The following is a 25,296-nucleotide window of genomic DNA, read 5'->3' as shown; positions in this document are numbered from 1 at the left end:
TCTGCTGTTCCTCAAAGATTAATGCAAAGTACTACTGTTTTCTATTCAATTCATCTTATTTCGCTTCTAAGATATCCATTCGCACCCAAGAACGTGATGAAGGTGATGATTATGTGTGACGCTCATCATCCTTCTCCCTTACGAACGCGTGCCTGACAAACACTTCCGTTCTACATGAAATAAGCTAGAATGAATATCTCTTAGATCTCCTAACCAGAATCTTCGTGGCGCAAGCTAGAATGATGGCGGCATTCAAGAGAATCCGGAAGGTCTAAACCTTGTCTGTGGTATTCCGAGTAGGATTCAATGATTGAATGACTGTGACGAGCTCCTAACTCGCGATTGCAGGGCGTTAGTGACAGACGCAAAAGGATAGTAAATCCTATTCCAGCATGATCGAGAACCGACAGATGAATAGCCGTGCCGTGACAGGGTGCGTGAGCATATTATTCACTGAGAGGATAAGATGAAGCCATTGACAAGGGTGATGCCTCCAGACGATTAGCCGTGCCGTGACAGGGCATTGGATCATTTTCCCGAGAGATGACCGAAAGTAGCCATTGACAGTGGTGATGTATCACATAAAGCCAGCCATGGAAAGGAGTAAGACTGATTGGATGAAGATAGCAGGAAAGCAGAGGTTCAGAGGAACGAAAAGCATCTCCATTCGCTTATCTGAAATTCCTACCAATGAATTACATAAGTATCTCTATCCCTATTTTATTATATAATATTCGAAAACACCATTATCACTTTATATCTGCCTGACTGAGATTTACAAGGTGACCATAGCTTGCTTCATACCAACAATCTCCGTGGGATTCGACCCTTACTCACGTAAGGTATTACTTGGACGACCCAGTGCACTTGCTGGTTAGTTGTATCGAAGTTGTGACAATTATGAATTAAGATCAGAGCACCAAGCTCTGGAGCCATTACCAGGATTTGTTCAAGCCTGGAGATCACAATTTCGTGCACCAAGTTTTTGGCGCCGTTGCCGGGGATTGTTTGAGTTTTCGGCAAGCTTTTGGTCCGGTAACATCAGTGCCAGATTCCCTTTTGATCCGGCAACTGCACCAAGTTTTTGGCGCCGTTGCCGGGGATTGTTCGAGTTTGGACAACTGACGGCTCATCTTGTTGCTCAGATTAGGTAATTTTCTTTTCGTTTTGTTTTCAAAAAAAAAAAAAATTTTTTTTACAAATATTTTCAAAAATCTCTCATATGTTTTCGAAAAAAAAAAATAAAAATAAAAATGTTTTCAAAAATTTTATTCAAGATTTTTAAGAATGAATTCTAGTGTTTCATGAAGCATGTGAAGCCTGGCTGGCTGTAAAGCCATGTCTAAATTCTTTTGGACCGAGGCTTCCAAACCATCAGAGGTAAGTTACATACTTGGTAAATGATGAGCAGCAATTTGCTATCAAGATCAATATACTCTGGTGTCACATGCTAAAGCTTGGCTGGCCATTGGCCATGTCTAGTGTTTTGGACTGGAGCTTTCATTGAAAGCTTGGCTGGCTAGTGAGCCATGTCTAATTCCTGGACTGAAGCTTTAGACTAACAATGCAAGATTCCTGGAATTCATATTAAAAATTTTGGAATCCTTATTTTCCTTTTTCAACTAATTTTCGAAAAAAAAAATTTAAAATTACAAAAAATTAGAAAATCATAAAAATAAAAAATATTTTGTGTTTCTTGTTTGAGTCTTGAGTCATATCATAAGTTTGGTGTCACTTGCATATGCATTTTGCATTTTTCGAAAATATCATGCATTCATAGTGTTCTTCATGATCTTCAAGTTGTTCTTGGTAAGTCTTCTTGTTTGATCTTGATGATTTTTTGTTTTGTGTCTTTTCATGTTTATCATATGCATTCTTGAATTCTTAGTGTCTAAGAATTAAAGAATTCTAAGTTTGGTGTCTTGCATGTTTTCTTTGCATTAAAACTTTTCAAAAATATGTTCTTGATGTTCATCATGACATTCAAAGTGTTCTTGGTGTTCATCTTGACACTCATATCATTCATGCATGCATTCATTATTTTGATCTAAAAATTTCATGCATTGCATCATTTTTCTTGTTTTTCCCTTGCATCATAAAAATTCAAAAATCAAAAAAATATCTTTCCCTTTTTCTCTCATCAAATTCGAAAATTTGAGTTGACTTTTTCAAAAATTTTTAAAATCAAGTTGTTTCTTATGAGTCAAATCAAATTTTCAATTTGAAAATCTTATCTTTTTCAAAATCTTTTTCAAAAATCAAATCTTTTTCAAAATTCTTAGTTATTTTCGAAAATTCCGAAAATATTTTTCAAAAATCTTTTTCTTATTTTTATACCAAATTTTCGAAAATAACATAATCAATTAATGTTTTGATTCAAAAATTTGAAGTTTGTTACTTGCTTGTTAAGAAAGATTCAAACTTTAAGTTCTAGAATCATATCTTGTGATTTCTTATGAATCAAGTCATTAATTGAGATTTTAAAAATCAAATCTTTTTCAAAATTAGTTTCTAAAATATCTTCTTATCTTATCTTTTTCAAAAATATCTTTTCAAAATATCTTTTCTAACTTCCTAACTTCTTATCTTTTCAAATTTGTTTCAACTAACTAACTAACTTTTTGGTTGTTTCTTAACTTTTTCAAAACTACCTAACTAACTCTCTCTCTCTCTAATTTTCGAAAATATCTTCCCTCTTTTTCAAAAATTTCTTTTTTACTAACTAATTATTTTTATTTTTAAATTTTAAAAATTTTTCGAAAATTTCTAACATTTTTCAAAAACCATTTTTCAAAAATCACTAACTCTTTTTCAAAATAATTTTCGAAAATTATCCCTCCCCCATCCTATTCTACTTATTCATTCATATCCTAACATCTCATCTCACATCTCTTCCATCGGTACAGTTGTGTTTCTTCCTTTACATCACATTCTTTGTCTCCCCCTCTTTTCTTCCACTCACAAAGGGATCCCTATACTGTGGTATAAAGGATCTCTATTATTATTATTTTTCTGTGCCTTCTTCTTTGTCATATGAGCAGGAGCAAGGACAAGAACATTATTGTGGAAGCAGATCCAGAACCTGAAAGGACTCTGAAGAGAAAATTAAGAGAAGCTAAAATACAACAATCCAGAGATAACCTTTCAGAAATTTTCGAACAGGCAGAGGAGATGGCAGCCGAAAATAATGATAATGTAAGGAAGATGCTTGGTGACTTTACTGCACCTAATTCCAATTTACATGGAAGAAGCATCTCCATTCCTGACATTGGAGCAAACAACTTTGAGCTGAAACCTCAATTAGTTTCTCTAATGCAGCAGAACTGCAAGTTTCATGGACTTCCATCTGAAGATCCTTTTCAGTTCTTGACTAAATTCTTGCAGATATGTGATACTGTTAAGATTAATGGAGTAGATCCTGAAGTCTACAGGCTCATGCTTTTCCCTTTTGCTGTAAGAGACAGAGCTAGATTATGGTTGGATTCTCAACCCAAAGACAGCCTGAACTCTTGGGATAAGCTGGTCACGGCTTTCTTAGCCAAGTACTTTCCTCCTCAAAAGCTGAGCAAGCTTAGAGCTGATGTTCAAACCTTCAGACAGAAAGAAGGTGAATCTCTCTATGAAGCTTGGGAAAGATACAAACAGTTGACCAAAAAGTGTCCTTCTGACATGCTTTCAGAATGGACCATCTTGGATATATTCTATGATGGTTTATCTGAGCTATCAAAGATGTCACTGGACACTTCTGCAGGTGGATCCATTCACCTAAAGAAAACGCCTGCAGAAGCTCAAGAACTCATTGACATGGTTGCTAATAACCAGTTCATGTACACTTCTGAAAGGAATCCTGTGAGTAATGGGACGCCTATGAAGAAGGGAGTTCTTGAAGTTGATACTCTGAATGCCATATTGGCTCAGAATAAAATATTAACTCAGCAAGTCAATATGATCTCTCAGAGTCTGAATGGAATGCAAGCTGCATCCAACAGTACTCAAGAGGCATCTTCTGAAGAAGAAGCCTATGATCCTAAGAACCCTGCAATAGCAGAGGTAAATTACTTAGGTGAACCTTATGGAAACACCTATAACTCAACATGGAGAAATCATCCAAATTTCTCATGGAAGGATCAAAAGCCCCAACAAGGCTTTAATAATGGTGGAAGAAACAGGTTTAGCAATAGCAAGCCTTTTCCATCATCAACTCAGCAACAGACAGAGAACTCTGAACAAAATGCTTCTAATTTAGCAAATCTAGTCTCTGATCTATCTAAGGCCACTGTAAGTTTCATGAATGAAACAAGATCTTCCATTAGAAATCTGGAAGCACAAGTGGGCCAGCTGAGTAAAAGGATCACTGAAATCCCTCCTAGTACTCTCCCAAGCAATACAGAAGAGAACCCAAAAGGAGAGTGCAAGGCCATTGACATAAGCGCCATGGCCGAACCTGTGAGGAGAGGAGAGGACGTGAATCCCAAGGAGGAAGACCTCCTGGGACGTCCAGTGGTCAATAAGGAGCTTCCCTCTGAAGAACCAAAGGAATCTGAGACTCATCTAGAGACCATAGAGATTCCATTGACCCTCCTTATGCCCTTCATGAGCTCTGACGAGTATTCCTCTTCTGAAGAGAATGAGGATGTTACTGAAGAGCAAACTGCCAAGTTTCTTGGTGCAATCATGAAGCTGAATGCCAAATTAATTGGCATTGATACTTGGGAAGTTGAACCTCCCTTGTTCATCAATGAACTAAGTGATCTGGATCAACTGACATTGCCTCAGAAGAGACAGGATCCCGGAAAGTTCATAATATCCTGTACCATAGGCACCATGATCTTTAAGGCTCTGTGTGACCTTGGTTCAGGAATAAACCTCATGCCCCTCTCTGTAATAGAGAAACTGGGAATCTATGGGGTGCAAGCTACTAAAATCTCACTAGAGATGGCAGACAGCTCAAGAAAACAGGCTTATGGACAAGTAGAAGATGTATTAGTAAAGGTTGAGGGCCTTTACATACCTACTGATTTCATAGTCCTGGATACTGGAAAGAAAGAGGATGAATCCATCATCCTGGGAAGACCTTTCCTGGCCACAGCAAGAGCTGTGATTGATATTGACAGAGGTGAAATAGTCCTTCAATGGAATAAGAACTCCCTTGAGTTTAAAACTCAAGGATCTCCCTCTGCAACCATGAAGAGGAAGCATGAAAAGCTTCTCTCAAAGCAGAGTCAACCAGAGCCCCCACAGTCAAACTCTAAGTTTGGTGTTGGGAGGCCACAACCAAACTCTAAGTTTGGTGTTAAACTCCCATATCCAAACTCTAAGTTTGGTGTTGGAGAGTCTCAACAAAGCTCTGCACATCTGTGAGGCTCCATGAGAGCCCACTGTCAAGCTATTGACATTAAAGAAGCGCTTGTTGGGAGGCAACCCAATGTTTATCTAATTCTTATTTTTATTGTTTTTCATGTTTTCTTAGGGTCATGATCATGTGGAGTCACAAAATAAATATAAAAATTGAAAACGGAACCAAAAACAGCAGAAGAAAAATCACACCCTGGAAGAGCATCTGTCTGGCGTTCAGCGCCAGAACAGAGCATGGTTCTGGCGCTGAACGCCCAAAATGGGCAGCTTCTGGGCGCTGAACACCAGAACAGGCATGGTTCTGGCGTTCAACGCCAGAAATGGCACACAGATGGGCGTTGAACGCCCAAAATGGCCACCAACCTGGCGCTGAACGCCCAGAGTTGGGTACAAGGGCATTTTTACATGCCTAATGGGTGCAGGGATGTAAATCCTTGAACACCTCAGGATCTGTGGACCCCACAGGATCCCCACCTACCTCCACTCACTTCTTCTCACCACTCTCTTTCACACAACCCCATAAACACTCTTCCCTAAAAGCCCTTCACCAATCACCTCAATCTCTCTTCCCCATTAAACCTTCACCACTCACATCCACCCACTCTTCCTAATAAACCTACCTCATAAACTCCACCTACCTTCAAAATTCAAAACCAACTTCCCACCCAAACCCACCCATATGGCCGAACCAATACCCCCCCCTCCCTACCCTATATAAAGCCCTCCATTCTTCATCAACTTCAGACAACACACCCCTCTACACTCCTCTTGGCCGAAACCACATCTCCCTCTCCCTCTCCATATTTCTTCTTCTTCTTCTTCTATTCTTTTGTTTATTGCTCGAGGGCGAGCAATATTCTAAGTTTGGTGTGGTAAAAGCATAGCTTTTTTGTTTTTCCATTACCATTGATGGCACCTAAGACCGGAGAATCCTCTAGAAGAGGGAAAGGGAAGATAAAAGCTTCCACATCCGAGTCATGGGAGATGGAAAGGTTCATCTCCAAAGCCCATCAAGACAACTTCTATGGCAAGAAGAAGGTGATCCCTGAGGTCCCTTTTAAACTCAAAAGAAATGAGTATCCGGAGATCCGACATGAAATTCGAAGAAGAGGTTGGGAAGTTATAACAAATCCCATCTAACAAGTCGGCATCCTAATGGTTCAAGAGTTCTATGCCAATGCATGGATCACCAAGAACCATGATCAAAGTAAGAACCCGGATCCAAAGAACTATGTTACAATGGTTCGGGGGAAATACTTAGATTTTAGTCCGGAGAATGTGAGGTTGGCGTTCAACTTGCCATACATGGAAGAGAACGCACGCCCCTACACAAGGAGAGTCAACTTTGATCAAAGGTTGGACCAAGTCCTTATGGACATATGTGTAGAAGGAGCTCAATGGAAGATTGACTCCAAAGGCAAGCCGGTTCAACTAAGAAGATTGGACCTCAAGCCTATAGCTAGAGGATGGTTGGAGTTTATTCAATGCTCACTCATTCCCACTAGCAACCGGTCTAAAGTTACTATAGACCGGGCCATCATGATCCATAGCATCATGATTGGAGAAGAGGTGGAAGTTCATGAGATTATACCTCAAGAACTCTACAAGGTGGCTGACAAGTCCTCCACCATGGCAAGGTTAGCCTTTCCTCACCTCATTTGCCACCTATGCAATTCAGCTGGGATTGACATAGAGGGAGATATCCTCATTAAAGAGGAAAAGCCCATCACTAAGAAAAAGATGGAGCAAGCAAGAGAGCCCAGTCATGGAGCTCAAGAGGCGCAAGAAGCTCATCACCATGAGATTCCGGAAATGCCTCAAATGCACTTTCCTCCACAAAACTATTGGGAGCACATCAACACCTCCCTAGAAGAATTGAGTTCCAATATGGGACAATTAAGGGTGGAACATCAAGAGCACTCCATCATGCTTCATGAAATAAGAGAAGATCAAAAAGCAATGAGGGAGGAGCAACAAAGACAAGGAAGAGACATAGAAGAGCTCAAGGACATCATTGGTTCCTCAAGAAGGAAACGCCACCATCACTAAGGTGGATTCGTTCCTTGTTCTTCTTTCTTCTGTTTTTCGTTTTCTATGTTATGTGCTTATCTATGTTTGTATCTTCATTACATGATCATTAGTAGTTAGTAGTGACTATGTCTTAAAGTTATAAATGTCCTATGAATCCATCACCTCTCTTAAATGAAAAATGTTTTAATTCAAAAGAACAAGAAGTACATGAGTTTCGAATTTATCCTTGAACTTAGTTTAATTATATTGATGTGGTGACAATGCTTCTTGTTTTCTGAATGTATGCTTGAACAGTGCATATGTCTTTTGAAGTTGTTGTTTAAGAATGTTAAATATGTTGGCTCTTGAAAGAATGATGACTAGGAGACATGTTATTTGATAATCTGAAAAATCATAAAAATGATTCTTGAAGCAAGAAAAAGCAGCAAAAAAACAAAGCTTGCAGAAAAAAAAAATAGGCGAAAAAAAAATAGAAAGAAAAAGAAAAAGCAAGTAGAAAAAGCCAATAACCCTTAAAACCAAATGGCAAGGGCAAATAAAAAGGATCCCAAGGCTTTGAGCATCAGTGGATAGGAGGGCCTAAAGGAATAAAATCCTGGTCTAAGCGGCTAAACCAAGTTGTCCCTAACCATGTGCTTGTGGCGTGTAGGTGTCAAGTGAAAACTTGAGACTGAGCGGTTAAAGTCAAGGTCCAAAGCAAAAAAAGAGTGTGCTTAAGAACCCTGGACACCTCTAATTGGGGACTTTAGCAAAGCTGAGTCACAATCTGAAAAGGTTCACCCAATTATGTGTCTGTGGCATTTATGTATCCGGTGGTAATACTGGAAAACAAAGTGCTTAGGGCCACGGCCAAGACTCATAAAGAAGCTGTGTTCAAGAATCATCATACTGAACTAGGAGAGTCAATAACACTATTCGAAATCTGAAGTTCCTATAGATGCCAATCATTCTGAACCTCAATGGATAAAGTGAGATGCCAAAACTATTCAAGAGGCAAAAAGCTATAAGTCCCGCTCATATGATTGAAGCTCTGTTTCACAGATAGTTTAGAATTTATAGTATATTCTCTTCTTTTTATCCTATTTGATTTTCAGTTGCTTGGGGACAAGCAACAATTTAAGTTTGGTGTTGTGATGAGCGGATAATTTATACGCTTTTTGACATTGTTTTTAGTATGTTTTTAGTAGGATCTAGTTACTTTTAGGGATGTTTTCATTAGTTTTTATGTTAAATTCACATTTCTGGACTTTACTATGAGTTTGTGTGTTTTTTTGTGATTTCAGGTATTTTCTGGCTGAAATTGAGGGACTTGAGCAGAAATCAGATTCAGAGGTTGAAGAAGGACTGTTGATGCTGTTGGATTCTGACCTCCCTGCACTCAAAGTGGATTTTCTGGAGCTACAAAACTTGAAATGGCGCGCATCCAATTGCGTTAGAAAGTAGACATCCAGGGCTTTCCAGAAATATATAATAGTCCATACTTTGGCCAAGAATTGACGACGTAAACTGGCGTTCAACGCCAGCCTTCTGCCCAAATCTGGCGTCCAGCGCCAGAAAAGGATCCAAAACCAGAGTTGAACGCCCAAACTGGCACAGAAACTGGCGTTCAACTCCACAAATGGCCTCTGCACGTGCAACACTCAGGCTCAGCCCAAACACACACCAAGTGGGCCCAAGAAGTGGATTTATGCATCAATTACTTACTCATGTAAACCCTAGTAGCTAGTTTATTATAAATAGGACCTTTTACTAGTCTTTTGGACCATCTTTGGATCCTGGATTGTATTTTGATCCTGTGATCTCGTTTAGGGGGCTGGCCATCTCGGCCATGCCTGGATCTTCCACTTATGTATTTTCAACGGTAGAGTTTCTACACTCCATAGATTAAGGTGTGGAGCTCTGCTGTTCCTCAAAGATTAATGCAAAGTACTACTGTTTTCTATTCAATTCATCTTATTTCGCTTCTAAGATATCCATTCGCACCCAAGAACGTGATGAAGGTGATGATTATGTGTGATGCTCATCATCCTTCTCCCTTACGAACGCGTGCCTGACAAACACTTCCGTTCTACATGAAATAAGCTAGAATGAATATCTCTTAGATCTCCTAACCAGAATCTTCGTGGCGTAAGCTAGAATGATGGCGGCATTCAAGAGAATCCGAAAGGTCTAAACCTTGTCTGTGGTATTCCGAGTAGGATTCAATGATTGAATGACTGTGACGAGCTCCTAACTCGCGATTGCAGGGCGTTAGTGACAGACGCAAAAGGATAGTAAATCCTATTCCAGCATGATCGAGAACCGACAGATGAATAGCCGTGCCGTGACAGGGTGCGTGAGCATATTATTCACTGAGAGGATAAGATGAAGCCATTGACAAGGGTGATGCCTCCAGACGATTAGCCGTGCCGTGACAGGGCATTGGATCATTTTCCCGAGAGATGACCGAAAGTAGCCATTGACAGTGGTGATGTATCACATAAAGCCAGCCATGGAAAGGAGTAAGACTGATTGGATGAAGATAGCAGGAAAGCAGAGGTTCAGAGGAACGAAAAGCATCTCCATTCGCTTATCTGAAATTCCTACCAATGAATTACATAAGTATCTCTATCCCTATTTTATTATATAATATTCGAAAACACCATTATCACTTTATATCTGCCTGACTGAGATTTACAAGGTGACCATAGCTTGCTTCATACCAACAATCTCCGTGGGATTCGACCCTTACTCACGTAAGGTATTACTTGGACGACCCAGTGCACTTGCTGGTTAGTTGTATCGAAGTTGTGACAATTATGAATTAAGATCAGAGCACCAAGCTCTGGAGCCATTACCAGGATTTGTTCGAGCCTGGAGATCACAATTTCGTGCACCAATAGCCTAAAGGGCATTCTCCTGTAGGCGAAGACTCCAAATGGGCATGTGAAGGAAGTCTTTTCTTGATCCTTGGGATCCACCACTATTTGATTGTACCCAGAATACCCATCCAAGAAGCAATAATAAGCATGGCCGGCCAGTCTTTCCAGCATCTGATCAATGAATGGGAGGAGAAAGTGATCTTTTCTTGTAGCATCATTCAATCCTCTATAATCTATGCACATCCTCCATCCAGTCACTGTCCTGGTGGGGATCAACTCATTCTTCTCATTGATGATGACTGTCATTCCTCCTTTTTTTTGGTAAAACTTGAACCGGGCTCACCCATGAGCTGTCAGAGATTGGAAAGATTATCCCAGCATTCCATAGCTTCATGACTTCTTTTTGAACCACCTCCTTCATGGCTGGGTTGAGCCTTCTTTGGGGTTGAACTACAGGCTTTGATTCTTCCTCTAACAAAATTTTATGCATACAAATGGCAGGGCTGATGCCTTTAATATCCTCAATTGTCCAACCCAAGGCTGTCTTGTGAGCTTTCAACACTTCGATCAACCTTGTTTCTTCTTCCATGTTCAAGGAGGAGTTTATGATTACTGGCAAGGATTCTGCTTCTCCAAGAAACACGTATTTGAGGTGTGGAGGAAGAGGCTTCAGCTCCTGTTTTGGCTTATCCTCATCCTTGTCTTCAATGGATATTTCTACCACTTCCTCTCCTTGTTCCTCCTGGTTGTCATCTTCCAATAACTCATCCTCCACTTCTTCTTCCTGTTGCTCTTGATAGTTGGCTTCAAATATTTCTTCTACCAGACTTTCTATCATATCCACCTTCATGTAGTTCTCTTGCTTAGGGGGGTGTTGCATTGATTTGAAAACATTGATGACCATTTGCTCATTGTGCACCCTGAAGGTCATTTCTCCCTTTTCTACATCAATAGTAGCTCTTGCTGTAGCTAGGAATGGTCTTCCCAAGATAATTGAGTTGTTTTCTTCCCCTTCTGTGTCCAAAATCACAAAGTCCGCAGGGAAGATAAACTCTCCAACCTTCACTAGTAGATTTTCTACAACTTCATTGGGTGTCTTGATTGATCTATCGACCATCACTAGTGACATCCTGGTAGGTTTGATTTCTTCTATGGCAAGCTTTCTCATCATTGAGAGCGGCATCAAGTTGATACTGGCACCTAGATCACAAAGAGCGTTCTCTAATGTCATCTTGCCTATGGTGCATGAAACCACAAAGCTCCCTGGATCTTTAAGCTTTGGTGGGATACCCCTTTGGATCACAGCACTACATTTTTCAGTGAGCATAATGGTTTCCTTCTCATGTCAGCTTATCTTTTTATTGATAAGCTCTTTCAAGAACTTTTCATATAGAGGCATATGCACTAATGCCTCAGCTAGAGGGATATTGATCTCCAATTTCTTGAAGACTTCAAGGAATTTGGAGAAGTGTTGATCCTTGATCTCTTTGTTGAACCTTTGAGGATAGGGTAAGGGAGGTGTGAAGGTCTTCACTCCCTGCCTTTGTTCCTTGGCTGGTTCTTCCATTATTTGCTTCCCTTTCCTTAAATCTTGTGGCTGGTAATCCTTTTCTTGAGCCTGCTTGCCTGCTGTCAACTCTTGTTTGTTGTTGGCATCCTCTTTCTCAGCTTGCTTCTTGTCATTCTCCTTTGGCTTCTTGGTTTCTTCTTCGTCTTTCACCAAGATCTTTCCACTCCTAAGTTGGATGGCTTTGCATTCCTCTTTAGGATTTGGAATGGTATCACTTGAGAGTGAGCTTGTTGACCTTTCAATTACAATTTGCTTAGATAGTTGCCCAATCTGCCTCTCTAGGTTTCTTATTGAGGCTTCCTGATTCTTGCTTGTTATCTCTTGGTTCTTCACCATCTTTTCTATTAATATCTCTAAGTTGGAAATTCTTTGAGTGTCTTGTGATGCTTGTGGCTAGTTGTGAGATGTTGAAGGTTAATGGTAGGTGTTTTGGTTAGTGGTTTAGTTATTGGGTGGATAGTAGCTGGAATTTGGGTGGTTGTTTTGGGATTTTCTATATGAATTATGGTTTGTGTTTTGCTGGTTGTTGTTCTGGTTGTTTCTTGAGTTGTTTTGGTTTGAATTTCTTTGTCATGGTTGTTGGTTTTGAGTGTGGTTATCTCCCCATCTTAGGTTTGGATGGTTCTTCCAAGAAGGATTGTAGGTGTCACCATAAACCTCATTTTAGCCAGAGCCTTGGTTGTTCACATATTGCATCTGTTCTTGCTGCTGATCTTCTTGATTTTCTTCATTTTACCCCCATGTGGTTGATGGCTGGATTGTATTTACTGCTGTAACTTACAGGCTATCAATCCTTTTATCCATTTGCTCAAATTATTGTTTGATTTGCTGCTGCATTATCTTATGTTGAGCTAGGATGGTGTCTACTCCTTCCAACTCTAGCACTCCTTTCCTTTGTGATGGTTGGCGTTGTCTCTGATGGCCAAAGAATTATTGATTGTTTGCCACCATATCAATGAAGTTTTGAGCCTCCTCTGCTGTCTTCATCAATTGTAAGGAGCTTCTTGCTGAATAATCTAGTGCTTCCTGAGCCTTCATAGTCAAACCTTCATAGAAGTTTTGAAGGATGTCCCATTCATTAAACATTTTAGGGGGACATTTTCTAATCAGGACCTTGTACCTCTCTCATGCCTCATAGAGAGATTCAGCATCCATTTGTGTGAATGTTTGCACCTCATTCTTGAGCCTGATGATCCTTTGAGGTGGGTAAAACTTGGCCAAAAATTTATTCACTAGATCCTCCCAGCTAGTGATGCTTCCTTGTGGAAAGGTTTCAAGTCATTGAGCAGCCTTGTCCCTTAATGAGAATGAAAACAGCAACAATTTGTATGTTTCTAGATGCACATCATTAGACTTCTCTGTATCACAAATCCTCAGAAAGGTAGACAAGTGTTGGTTTGGATCCTCCAAAGGGCTTCCTCCATATGAGCAATTGTTCTGTACCAATGTAATGAGCTGGGACTTCAATTCAAAGTTATTTGCATTGACATTTGGGGTAAGGATGCTACTCCCACAATGCCTTGGGTTAGCAAACGTGTAAGAAGCCAAAACTCTTCTCTAAGGTTGACCATTGTTGTTGGCCACTCCTACTGGTGGATTTGTTGGATTTGTTGAGTGTTCCTCCATCTCTTGGAATTCTTCTTCTGAATCCTCTTCTTCTCTAACAATTCCTTTCCCTCTTGCTTCTCTTCTTAACCTTCGAAGAGTTCTTTTGTCAGTTTCACAGAAGGGAGGCATTCCTCTCCTTGCCTCTGTCATAAAACTACAACAACAAGAAACACCAGAGCACTCTGTAGCTTGAGTGCAGTCAGAGTTAGTAGAGATAAAGTCTCAAATAGTTAGTGTGCTAGTTAAAAACAAAGAAAGTAAACAAAAATAAAGAAAAAGTGCTTAATCTAGACCACCACCTTACTTAATCATTGTCAATCTAATCAATCCCCAGCAACGGCACCAAAAATTTGATGTGTGGAAAACGATCCAACACGAAACTCACCGGCAAGTGTATCGGGTCACATCAAATAATAATAACTCACATGAGTGAGGTCGATCCCATAGGGATTGAAGGATTGAGCAATTTTAGTTAGGTGGTTAATTTAGTCAAGCAAACAAGTGGTGATTTGAGTGATTTGTATTCAACCGAAGCTAAATTGCATGAAATTTAAAAGGAGAGGGGTAATTGACTGTAAATTAAAGGGCAAAGAAAGTAAAGAAGCTGAATCTTAAAGTGCAAGTACTATAAATGACTGAAACTTAGATTACAAAAAATGTAAATAGCTGAAGCTTAGAGTGCAAGAAATGTAAATTGTTTGAATAGTAAAGGGCTTTGGGAGCTGGGATTTCAGAAATTAAACAAGAGAGAGTAGATGACAATCAACAGAGAAGTAAAAGATGAAGTAAAATGCAGCAGATCTAAACAGACAAGAAAAATTTCTTGAAGAAGTAAAACAGAAAGTAAATTCAACTCAATTTCACAAACTAAAAGAGAAGTTGAAGATCTCAGGGTTTGAATGAGACTAGAAAACAAGTCTAGATCTCAATTCCTTCCTTGATCCAACAGAGAATAATTGCAGAAGAAGTAGAGATGAAAGCAGTAAAGGAAACTTGGATCCAAATCACAATTCCTTGAAATTATGCAGAAAATAAATAAAGAGAGATCTCAGATCAAGAATGAAACAGAATTCCTCCAATTCTCAATCCAAGATTCAAAACAAGAGTGAAGAGTGTAGAAGTAAGAACAAAGAGGAAGAGAATTCAATTCTCAATCCCAATTCCCAAACCCCAAAGCAAAAATCTAAAATTGAGCTCCAAAATGAAAATGAAAAGTAAAAGTGTCTCCAAGGTAAAAAGGGAAAAAAAGGTAAAAAGTACTCTCTAAATCAAACTAACTTCTATTTATACACTTCCTATTTTTGAATTTCATAATTTGGAGTGGGCCTTTCAATTTTGTGAAGAATTGAATTTGGGCCATGGGTGCTGCTCCTAGGGTAGTGCTCGGTTGATGGAGTGAGCGCAGCACTCCCCCTTTGTTTGCCTTGCCAAATTGGTTGCGTGACAAGCTCCTTGGGCAGCCCTCCTAGCGCTCGGTTGACAAGGAGAGTGCAGCACTCCCTTGTCCGTGTCACACTCGCTCATTTCCTTAGTAAAACAAGAAGGGTAGCGCTCAGTGAATTGGGAGAGCGCAGCATCCCTTTCCTTGTTAATGAGCCCCAGCTTTGAACCTTGAGGAGAGTGACGAACTGATTTTCTTTCGGTAAAGAATTTTCACAAATATATAATCGCGTTGTAGGGATAGCTTCTAAACCAACAGAAAATCCTTTCGTACAAAAGTTTTGATTGTCACTTAAGCAAACCCAATAAAATTGATAACCGAGTATTTAAACCTCGGGACGTCTTCTCAAGGAACTGCAGGGAGGTATGTTCTTATTATTGGTTATGAGTTTTGTAAATTGGGGTTTTGAAAGTAAGGAACAAATAATTTAAATGACAAATAAAATAAATAAACAACTGTAAAATAAACTCTTGGCAAGGTATGAAAATTCGGAAGTCCTATCCTAGTTGTCCTTATCAATGGTGATGAGAATTATATTTTGCTCTCCACTAAGTCAACCTCTAACTATAAAGGTAAGTCGAGCGGGTAAATCAATTTAACGCCTAAAGTCCTAGTCAATTCCTAAGGAAAGACTAGAGTTATAGGAATTTAAATCAATCAGCAAGGATATCAGTTATCAATCACGATGAGTTTAACAACTCAAGAGTTACCAATTAATCAACCAAAGCTAAAAGGGGAAAATCTTAATTATTAATGTAAATAAAGGAAAGCAGTCATAATTCTGAAATACCTCAAATTATATTAAATAGAAAATTAAATCTAAACATGAATGGTTCATAAGCCAAATTGGCAATAAAAGTAATTAAAGGGTAACATTAAAATAACTGAAAGTAAAAGAGAAATATAAAGTAAAAGGAATGTTGAACCTGATGAAGAGTTGAAATTCTAAATCATTTAAGAGGAATCCTAATCCTAAAAACCTAAGAGAGAGGAGAGAACCTCTTTCTCTAAAAACTACATCTAAACTATGAAAAGTGAATAATTGAAGACCTCATAATGAATGGATGCATTCCCCCATTTCATAACCTCTAATCTGTTCCTTCTGGATTTGGATCTGGGCCAAAAAGGGTTTCAGAAATCACTGGGAGCATTTTCTGTATTTTCTGGTGTGTGACGTCTGTCACGCGTTCGCGTCACTGCCAGTTTCTTCAAAAACTCCATTTTGTGCTTTCCTTCCATTTTTGTATGTTTCCTTTCCATCCTTTAAGTCATTCCTGCCTTAGAAGATCTGAAACTACTCAACACACAAATCACGGCATCGAATGGTAATAAAAGGGTAATTAAAATAATTATTTTTATGGCATAGGAAACATGTTTTTCACATATATCACATAATAAGAAAGGGAAAGTAAAACCATGCAATTTACATGAATAAGTGGGTGAAGGGTTAAATAAATCACTTAAATTGAGCACAATATATATCATAAAATATGGGTTTATCAACCTCCCCACACTTAAACAATAGCATGTTCTCATGCTAAATCCAAGATAAAGAATAAGGTAAGGTTAAAGTGGTGGAATCTCATGCAATGCAATCTATTCTAAATGCAACTACCTAAATGAATCATGCAATTCTAATTGTTATTCACTTGTATATAAAACTTACATAGCCAAACCCTAGATAATGTTAAAGCACTTTTACAATTGAGATGGGTAAAAATATTTTACAAACTTGCAAGACAATCAACAGTTCAAGCAGAGATATATGGTGATGAGCTATTGAATCCTCACTGGATTTTGTGTTTACTCTGTAGTCACTCAGTGTTTATTGGGTTAATTACTCTATTCTTATTTTTATCCTTACTTTCTATAATTTTGTTCTTCATCTAACCAATCAACAATTATAGAATACAGTCATACAAAAATCATGAGGTCATTTTCAAGGTTGTAATGGGGCCAAGGTAAAGGTAAGGGTATATGTATAAGGCTAAGTGAGCTAATAAGTGAATCATTGATTAGTCTAAGATCTCACCTAACATACATATTTTGTAATTCAAAGCTTCTTAACCTATTTGCCCAAATTTTCTCACTTTGTATTGCAAGCTCATGCATTAACTTTAATTTTATCCCATGTGCATTGATTCTTTTTTTTTTTTTTTTTGCAATTGGGGAATTTTTGTATCCCCTTAATTAAATACCAAAAATAAACTTTTTTTTAATGCACATGGTAATTCAATTGTTTTGATTTCACATGAGCATGCTTTCCAAATTTTTTTTATTTTGAAACATCTTTATTCTTTTCAACTTTCTACCCTTGTTTCTATCATCCATGTTCCCATAAAGTTCCCCACACTTAAACAATACACAATTTCTATCTTAAGCTAACCAAGGATTTAACTTGGGATTTTTATTTTGTTTTTTTGCTTAAGGCTAGTAATGTGGTTTATAGAACAAGAGGGGATTAAAAAGCTCAAGGGGGCTAACAAGGGTGATGTAAAAGGTAGGCTAATTTGGGATAAGTGAGCAAATATTTCAAGCAATGGCCTCAATCATCTCTTAGTATGTATCTATATTCTATATTGGACATATAGATTAAAACAAAGCAAAGAACATCAGAATAAAAAGAAGGGCAAAACACACAGGAATGAAATTTATGGTTTGAATATAACCATACAATTAAGCTCAAAACTCAGGCTGTGTGTTCTCTAGCTCAAAAATCATATATCAGTTATACATGTCATGCAAGTAGAAATTAAGAGTTCCCATTATTCTCAATGTAAATTTTTTTTTTTTGGGTAGCTTTAAAGTTTTAGTATTCCTCCTTGATGAAATGTTGTTAACTAACTAACATGTTATGCTCTATATACAAGGTGTGTGGATTGTTTTTGATTATGTTAAAGTCTCTAGTTTACTTCCTTTTTATTTTCAATTTAAACCAAATTATCATATGCTAAAAGGGTAAACTATACTAATTAATCAACATGTTCTATAACTAATAAGTTTAGAATTGCAAACTAAACTAAATGGCTAAAATATGAACTAAAGTGAAAAATGCAGAAATAGAGTAAAAACACATGAAAAGAACAGTGTATAAGTACTGAAAGATAAAAATAAAGATAAAGATAAAAATACAGAAAAATAACCAAAATAAAATAAAAGAGTCTGTAGTGGTTCACCAAAAAGATATGCCAGAGATGGCGACCTCCCCACACTTAAAATAAAGCATCGTCCTCGATGCTCACTCAAGCTAGGTGTGAAGGAGTGTCATCACTGGAAGGATGGGCTGCTAGAGTCTCAGTGGGGACCTGAGGATCGGCAGACTGGATGAGGGTAGGAGGATCTGTCTGCTGTAGTGGCGGCTCTGACTGGATATGAATCTCTGTATCTGCGGCCTGAATCTGCTGTGGCACCTCCTGCTGTGGTGCAGCCTGCTCTGGTCTTGCCTGTGCTGCCTGGGTAGGTGTCTCCTCCTCGTGATCATCCTCCTCCACCTCAGATATATCAGAAGGGGTGTCAGGCTCGGAGGGGATGTCGCCGCCGGATCGGATCATCAACTTGACGTGCTCATAGCGTCGCTTGTTGCATCGCTCCATACGACGATGAGTCGATGCACCAAATGGTAAATAGGCTCAGGAGCAGGTGGAGGTGAAGTGCGTGGGGCTGGTGCAGTAGTGGATGAAGAAGGGGCAGCTGAAGGGGTGGCTGCCTCATCAGGAGCAGTGAGGAATGGAGGCATGTAGCCTAAAGCCAGAAACTTCCTGCTATAAGGAATGATCTTCTTGCAGTCCGCAGTAGTCAGCTTCGCATCAGCATCCTCCCAAGGCACATCAGCTCAACGGCCTAGCTGGGTGACCAGGTAAGGGAAAGGAAGGGTGCCTCTGACATGGACCTTGGCCATATAGTGCCGGATGAATCGTGACAGATACAGGTCCTTACCCTCCAGCACACACCAGAGAAGGGTAATCATAGTGGCAGGCAGCTCCGTCTCATGAGTGCTCGGCATAACAAAGTTGCTCAGGATCTGGTGCCAGAGCCGAGCCTCATCATTCAGATACATAAGCTTGATTCCTTTAGGCATTGTGGTGTTCTTACCCATGACCCAGGGGACAGTCGGATCAAGGGCTATCCTCTCCTTGACAGTATCCCAGTCGAATCGTATAAACCTCATATCCTCTTCAACCTTTTGGTAACCGTCAGGCTGATCTGACTTAGGCTGAAGGTGCAGAATATCCTCAATGGCCTCTTCAGTGATCAGTATCTGTTTCCCTCTGAGGTTTACTACATCCAGGGAAGTCTTGAAATAGTTGCAGTAAAACTCTCTTACCCAAGAAGCATTGACCTCAGTCAAATTTCTCTCCAAGAAGAACCAGCCTCTTTGTTTGATCTGATCGGAGGTGTACTGCTGTAGTTCTTCTGGAATTTTTAGAGTCCTCTCCAGGTACAAATTTCTAGAGATGGCAAACACTGGATACTTCAGCTCACAGTATCGGTTTGCAAACTTAATGGGATCATTGGCAGGGAGGAGCTGGTCAGCCTTCTCTTGCGGGGTAAAGTGCTTTTCCCGCCAGGAGTCATCATGCATGATGTCCAGGATGGACATAGAGGATTCATCTCTTTTCCGTTTGCCGGTTGTTGCCTTTCCTTTTCCCTTTCTTTGAGGGTCAGACATCCTGAAAAACAGAAATCTAGGATATAATAAAAGCAGGAAAACAAGTAGGCAAATAACAAGATAAGCACAAAGTGGCAAAGGAGCAGTAGAATTATGAAATGAGTTAAAGAAATGTATATTTTGGATTGTTTCGGAGGTAAAAATCTGATATGAGAAATCACAATCCAAAATATTTTATGAGTGGAATACTTGTTAATTAGGAGCAACAATAATCATTCCATGAGTTAAAAAGTTGAAAGATTTAGTCAGAGAGCAGAGGGGGAAGTTGGAAAGTTAAAAGTGGGTAAAATTGAAAAAGAGGTTAGAAAGCGAAAATCAGTGAGTTAGTAAAAAGAAAGTCAGAGTAAGTGGCATGATGATTGGTTTCTAAGTAACAAGAATTTCACAATTTTAAGCAACAGACAACTCATATTCAAGCAAGGAAATCAAGTTATTGATGATTCATATAGATATAGAAATAGCGAAAAGTGAAATCTAATCATCAATAATGTGATTTATTAACCGGGAAAATAGAGGAATAAGAATGCTGGCCCGTGCATTCATGAATTGGTTTGGTAAAAGCTGAGGAGTGCCAAATTCAAATTGCCAAAACCAAAACATGAATGAATATCAAAACAATTTACAGAAAATTGGGCAGCATTCCGGCTAAAATTGGATGTTCCCGGGTAATAAACAGCAAGCAGAATAGTTCATATAAATTAAAGTAAAGCTGCAAATACATATACGGAATATGAACATGAAAAAAATAGTGTAAAAAAAAGCAGCATGAAACAGTGAAGAACAACATATGAACAGTATTAACATCACAGCAACAACAGAATTGCGAAAATTATAAAACAAGTAGCAAGAACAGCGCAATTAATCAGGCCTAAATCTACTAACCACATCCTAGCTACCTAACCACCTAGAATCCACTACAAACATGCATTTCTAACTAGCCTAATTTGAACATAATTGGAAAAATATGCAACTAACTACGAATGAAAGAAAAATGGCGTTCGGCGGAACCTGGTAGGCGTATGAACAAAGCTAGGGAACAGAGAGATGGCGGGGGTGTGGTGGTGGTGCTGGGAGGGGGCACAGCAGGGTGGTGGCGGAACAGGGTGGTTGGCGCGGTGGTGGGTGGCTGTTCCTGGTGGCAGGGGGTAGGGTTAACGGTGAAGGGGGTGGTTTAAGAAAATGGGGATGAGGGTGGTGGTGGTGGGAGGCGCGGCGGTGATGGCGTGGTGGTGGTGGTTGGCCGCGGTGGGGGCAACGGTGGTGGAGGGAAGAAGAGAAGAGAAAGAGAAGAAAGGGAGGGAAGGAAGAATGAGGGGGTGGGCGTCGCGGTCGTGGCTGGGTGGTCGGCGCTGGTGCGGTGGTCAGGGGTGGTTGGCGGCGGCGATGGGTGCAGAGGAAGGGGGGAGAGAGAACAGAGGGGTTGGGGAAGGCGAGTGGGGCGCGATGGGGGTAGGGTTTCGCGTCACTGGGGTTAGTGAATTTGAATCCACGCGAACGCGTGGGGAACGCGGTCGCGTGGCTAGGGTGGAATGGGGTTGACGCGATCGCATGGAATGGGTGAAAGGATGAATGACGCGGTCGCGTGAGGCATGCGACCGCATCGCTGGAAATTATGCTAAATGCACAATTCCAGCGTCGGTTTAGCGCAACTCTCTGTCTCCATTGGGGTGCCATAATATCCACGTGACACGAACGCGTCGCTCACGCTTTCGCGTGGGATGAGTTTTTGTGCAAGTGATGCGTTCGCGTGACGGACACGAACGCGTGAGCCATTTTGTGCTAAACGCACAACAGCCGCACGATTCCAGCCCAGATTTCTGGGCGTTGGATTTTTATGCCGATTTCTAGATCACGCATTCGCGTGATTGACACGGACGCGTGGGAGGTGTTTTTCGCCACTGACGCAAACGCGTTAGCAATGCGGTCGCGTCGCACGTTTTTTTTTATATATGCAGGTATGCAATTATGCAGTATGCAATGCTAATGCAAATGCTATGAATAACATCCAGGTTCAATAAAAATAATATAACATAAAATCAAATAGTACGGAATAAAAATTGAAAAAGAAACAACCATACCATGGTGGGTTGTCTCCCACCTAGCACTTTTAGTTGAAGTCCTTAAGTTGAACATTGGATGAGCTTCCTGTTATAGTGGCTTATGCTTAAATTCATCCAGAAATCTCCACCAATGTTTGGAATGCCAGCAGCCTCCGGGGTCCCAAACTAGGCATGTGAAGCCTTCGAGCAGCTTCAGAAAGGTTCTCAGATTCCCGGGGTGACGAATGTCAGAATAGATTCCAGGATCCCAAACTTTGCTTTTAAATCTGCCTTTATCTTGATCTATATGCTTCCATCCGGGCGGTTTAGAAATTGTATTCTCACCAAGATGACCAAACGTCTTCCGTGATCCATTCAATTGAACTTGATACCAATCCTTGCACTTCGAATTGAAGCGTGGAACCTTATTGGATCTTGTACACCAGCTCTGAGTGCGAGCCATTTCCCTCTTACTCTTAAAGCCGCAGAGAGCTCTAAACTGGCCATCTGTTTCAAGCAAACCATATTCAAGTGGGAAAGTAAAGATAAAGGTTAAGGATTGTACCCACTTAAAGCTTGTATTAGGTGGTAATGGCCTTGGGGTGGGTGTTTCCAGTGGTTCTGTAAGTTCTACTCCCTTGTAATTTTCTGTGAATTCCTCCACTTCTTTGCAAAATTCTTCAGTTGCAACTGCGTCCTGATCAAAGTCTTCTATGTCTTCCTCATCACTTAAGTTATACGTGGGAGGTTGAGAGAAATCTACCTCGACGTCATCTTCGTATTCACTTGGGTAAGGTTCTGCAGGCTCAAGGAATTCAGTTGCGGATGTGAATTCGTGACTAGGAGAGCTTGATTCAAGATCGTCACTGCCCATGGAATCAACTTCTTGGTCTGTTCCGTCCAATTTTTCACAAGGCATATGCTGTGGAGGTTGTGCACTGTCCTCCTTGGCATCAATTTCGGACTTCTCAGTGGAATCCTCTACGGTTCTTAATTCCCATGCAGGTTCAACATCTCCTAAATCTTCAACTACTTCCTCCTCTACAACTATCATGGCTTCCTCTACTCATTCCAGTACAAAGCCATGCTCCTCATTGTCCACCGAGGTATCTAGTGTCTCCTTCATGCTACGCTCTTCTTTTGATTCTCCACATGCAGCCATGGGAGTACCTTGAGTTCTCAGATGTTGGGAAGCTATTAAATTTACTACTTTAGTCACGGCAGTAGTGAGTTCCAGTACGCCCTTTTCTATCTTTGCTTGCCCTTGAAGAAGAACACGAAGTTTGTCATTCACTGGAGGTTAGGGTGGGTGTGAAGTTTCTGGTGCGCAGAAATCATGACGGTTCATTCCTTGGTAACGGTGCTAAAAACTTAATACGCACGTTCATAATCTTAGTTCTTTGTCACAACTTCGTACAACTAACCAGCAAGTGCACTGGGTCGTCCAAGTAATAAACCTTACGTGAGTAAGGGTTGATCCCATGGAGATTGTCGGCTTGAAGCAAGCTATTGTCACCTTTTAAATCTTAGTCAGGCGGATTCAATTGATTATGGAGATTTAATAATTAAAAGATAAATAAAACATAAATTAAAGATAGAGATACTTATGTAATTCATTGGTGAGAATTTCAGATAAGCGTATGAAGATGCTTGTTCCTCCTGAACCTCTGATTTCCTATTGTCTTCATCCAATCATTCATACTCCTTTCTATGGCAAGCTGTATGTTAGGTATCACCGTTGTCAATGGCTACATCCTGTCCTCTCAGTGAAAATGGTCCAATGCGTTGTCACTGCATGGCTAATCATCTGTCGGTTCTCGATCATACTGGAATAGGATCCATTGATCCTTTTACGTCTGTCACTACGCCCAGCACTCGCGAATTTGAAGCTCGTCGCAGCCATCCCTTCCCAGATCCTACTCGGAATACCACAGACAAGGTTTAGACTTTCCGGATCTTAAGAATGGCCGTCCATGAATTCTAACTTATACCACGAAGACTCTGATTAAGAAATTCCAGAGATATTCATTCAATCTAAGGTAGAACTGAAGTGGTTGTCAGGCATGCGTTTATAGGTTGGGAATGATGATGACTGTCATGATCATCACATTCATATTGAAGTGCGAATGAATATCTTAGAATCGGAATAAGCTTGAATTGAATAGAAAAATGATAGTACTTTGTATTAATTCATGAGGAACAGCAGAGCTCCACACCTTAATCTATGGTGTGTAGAAACCCTACCGTTGAAAATACATAAGAATAAGGTCTAGGTATGGCCAAATAGCCAGCCCCAAAAAGGTCTAAGATAGCATAAAACTGATCAAAGATGATCCGATGATGTAAATACAATAGTAAAAAGTCCTATTTATACTAAACTAGTTACTAGGGTTTACAGAAATGAGTAAATGATGCAGAAATCTACTTCTGGGGCCCACTTGGTGTGTACTTGGGCTAAGCATTGAGCTTTACACATGTAGAGGCTTCTCTTGGAGTTAAACGCCAGTTTGTAACCTGTTTCTGGCATTTAACTCCACTTTGCAACTTGTTTCTAGCGTTTAACTCCAGAATGCAACATGAAACTGGCATTGAACGCCAGTTTGCATCATCTAAACTCGAGAAAAGTGATGACATGTCATCATGTCATGTTTTTCTATGCTTTTTCATACAAGAAATTGATAATTAGTGCTTAAATATTGCATTCTTTTATGCTTAAATGGTATATTTCTTTGATCTTTTAATTTTATAAATTTGGTAGGAAATAAGAAGAAAAAGAAGCAAAGAAGCACAAAATAAGCTAAAAAGGAGAAAAAAAAGAGTTTTTGGGCACACTTTGAAGTTAGAGCACACTTTGGAACCTTAGGCCATGCTTTTAAAAGCATAGCCCATGACCATGGAACCGTGGCATTTAATTATTAATGTCATCATGATACATATGCACATGCATAAATACCACGGCTAATGAAATAATTAAAGCATGCATGCATTATTAATGCCAATCAAGTTACGTTAATGCATAAAGTAAACATATGCATGCATTTGATTATTAATTGACCAAAAATGAAAGCCTGCATGAAGCTTTAATTAATTATGCCAATTGGCAATTAACAATGCATTACATGCTTGCATTAGTTTCTACAATTAATGCATTAGCACTTTTAATGAAAGCATGCAATACAAAGGCATGGTGCTAAGTTAAGTCTCTCAACCGAGCGCCATAAGGATCTAAGGAAACAAGGCAAAAAGCATAAGCGCTCGGTTAACTCAGTTAACCTTTTCGGGCTCCTCCCCAAAGAAAAATAAAGTGGAAAACCAAGGAGTGGAGGCCACAAGGTTCGAACCTTGCACCTAAGGGACAAGAGAAGCGCTACATTCCATTGTTTCACCAAGAAAAATTGCTCCACATGGGCTTCACCAGGATTCGAACAAAGGACCTTGTGCATCCAAGCTTGAAGCGCTACTCTATAATGAAATTTGGTGAGCAAATTGCATCACCCATGGTTCGAATTAGGGGCTCATTAAACAAGAAAGGGGCGCTCAGTTCACTCAATTAACTGAGCGCTATGGAGTGTGACACGGACAAGGCTTGGTGCGCACAAGATTTGGCAAGGCCAAGGCTCGATCAAGGAAGCTTCTCCCAAGGCCATGGAGCGCTGCGCTCTTTTACTTAACCGAGCGCTATGAAGGCTGCTACGAGGGAAGCTTAGTGCGCAACAAATTGC

At 40.0% G+C, this 25,296-nt stretch overlaps 1 non-coding gene across 1 annotated transcript; it reads right to left on the bottom strand.

Annotated features, from left to right (window-relative positions):
• Positions 1–3,567: 3,567 nt before the first annotated feature.
• LOC112788217 (small nucleolar RNA R71) lies at positions 3,568–3,675 on the bottom strand. Its single transcript, XR_003195591.1, has one exon. It is a non-coding gene; the product is annotated as a small nucleolar RNA R71 (small nucleolar RNA).
• Between the last annotated feature and the right edge of the window lie 21,621 nt (positions 3,676–25,296).

This window comes from Arachis hypogaea, chromosome 20 (genome assembly GCF_003086295.3).
Source record: "Arachis hypogaea cultivar Tifrunner chromosome 20, arahy.Tifrunner.gnm2.J5K5, whole genome shotgun sequence".
NCBI classification, from domain to species: Eukaryota; Viridiplantae; Streptophyta; class Magnoliopsida; order Fabales; family Fabaceae; genus Arachis; species Arachis hypogaea.
This window is presented reverse-complemented; position numbering and strand designations above follow the sequence as displayed.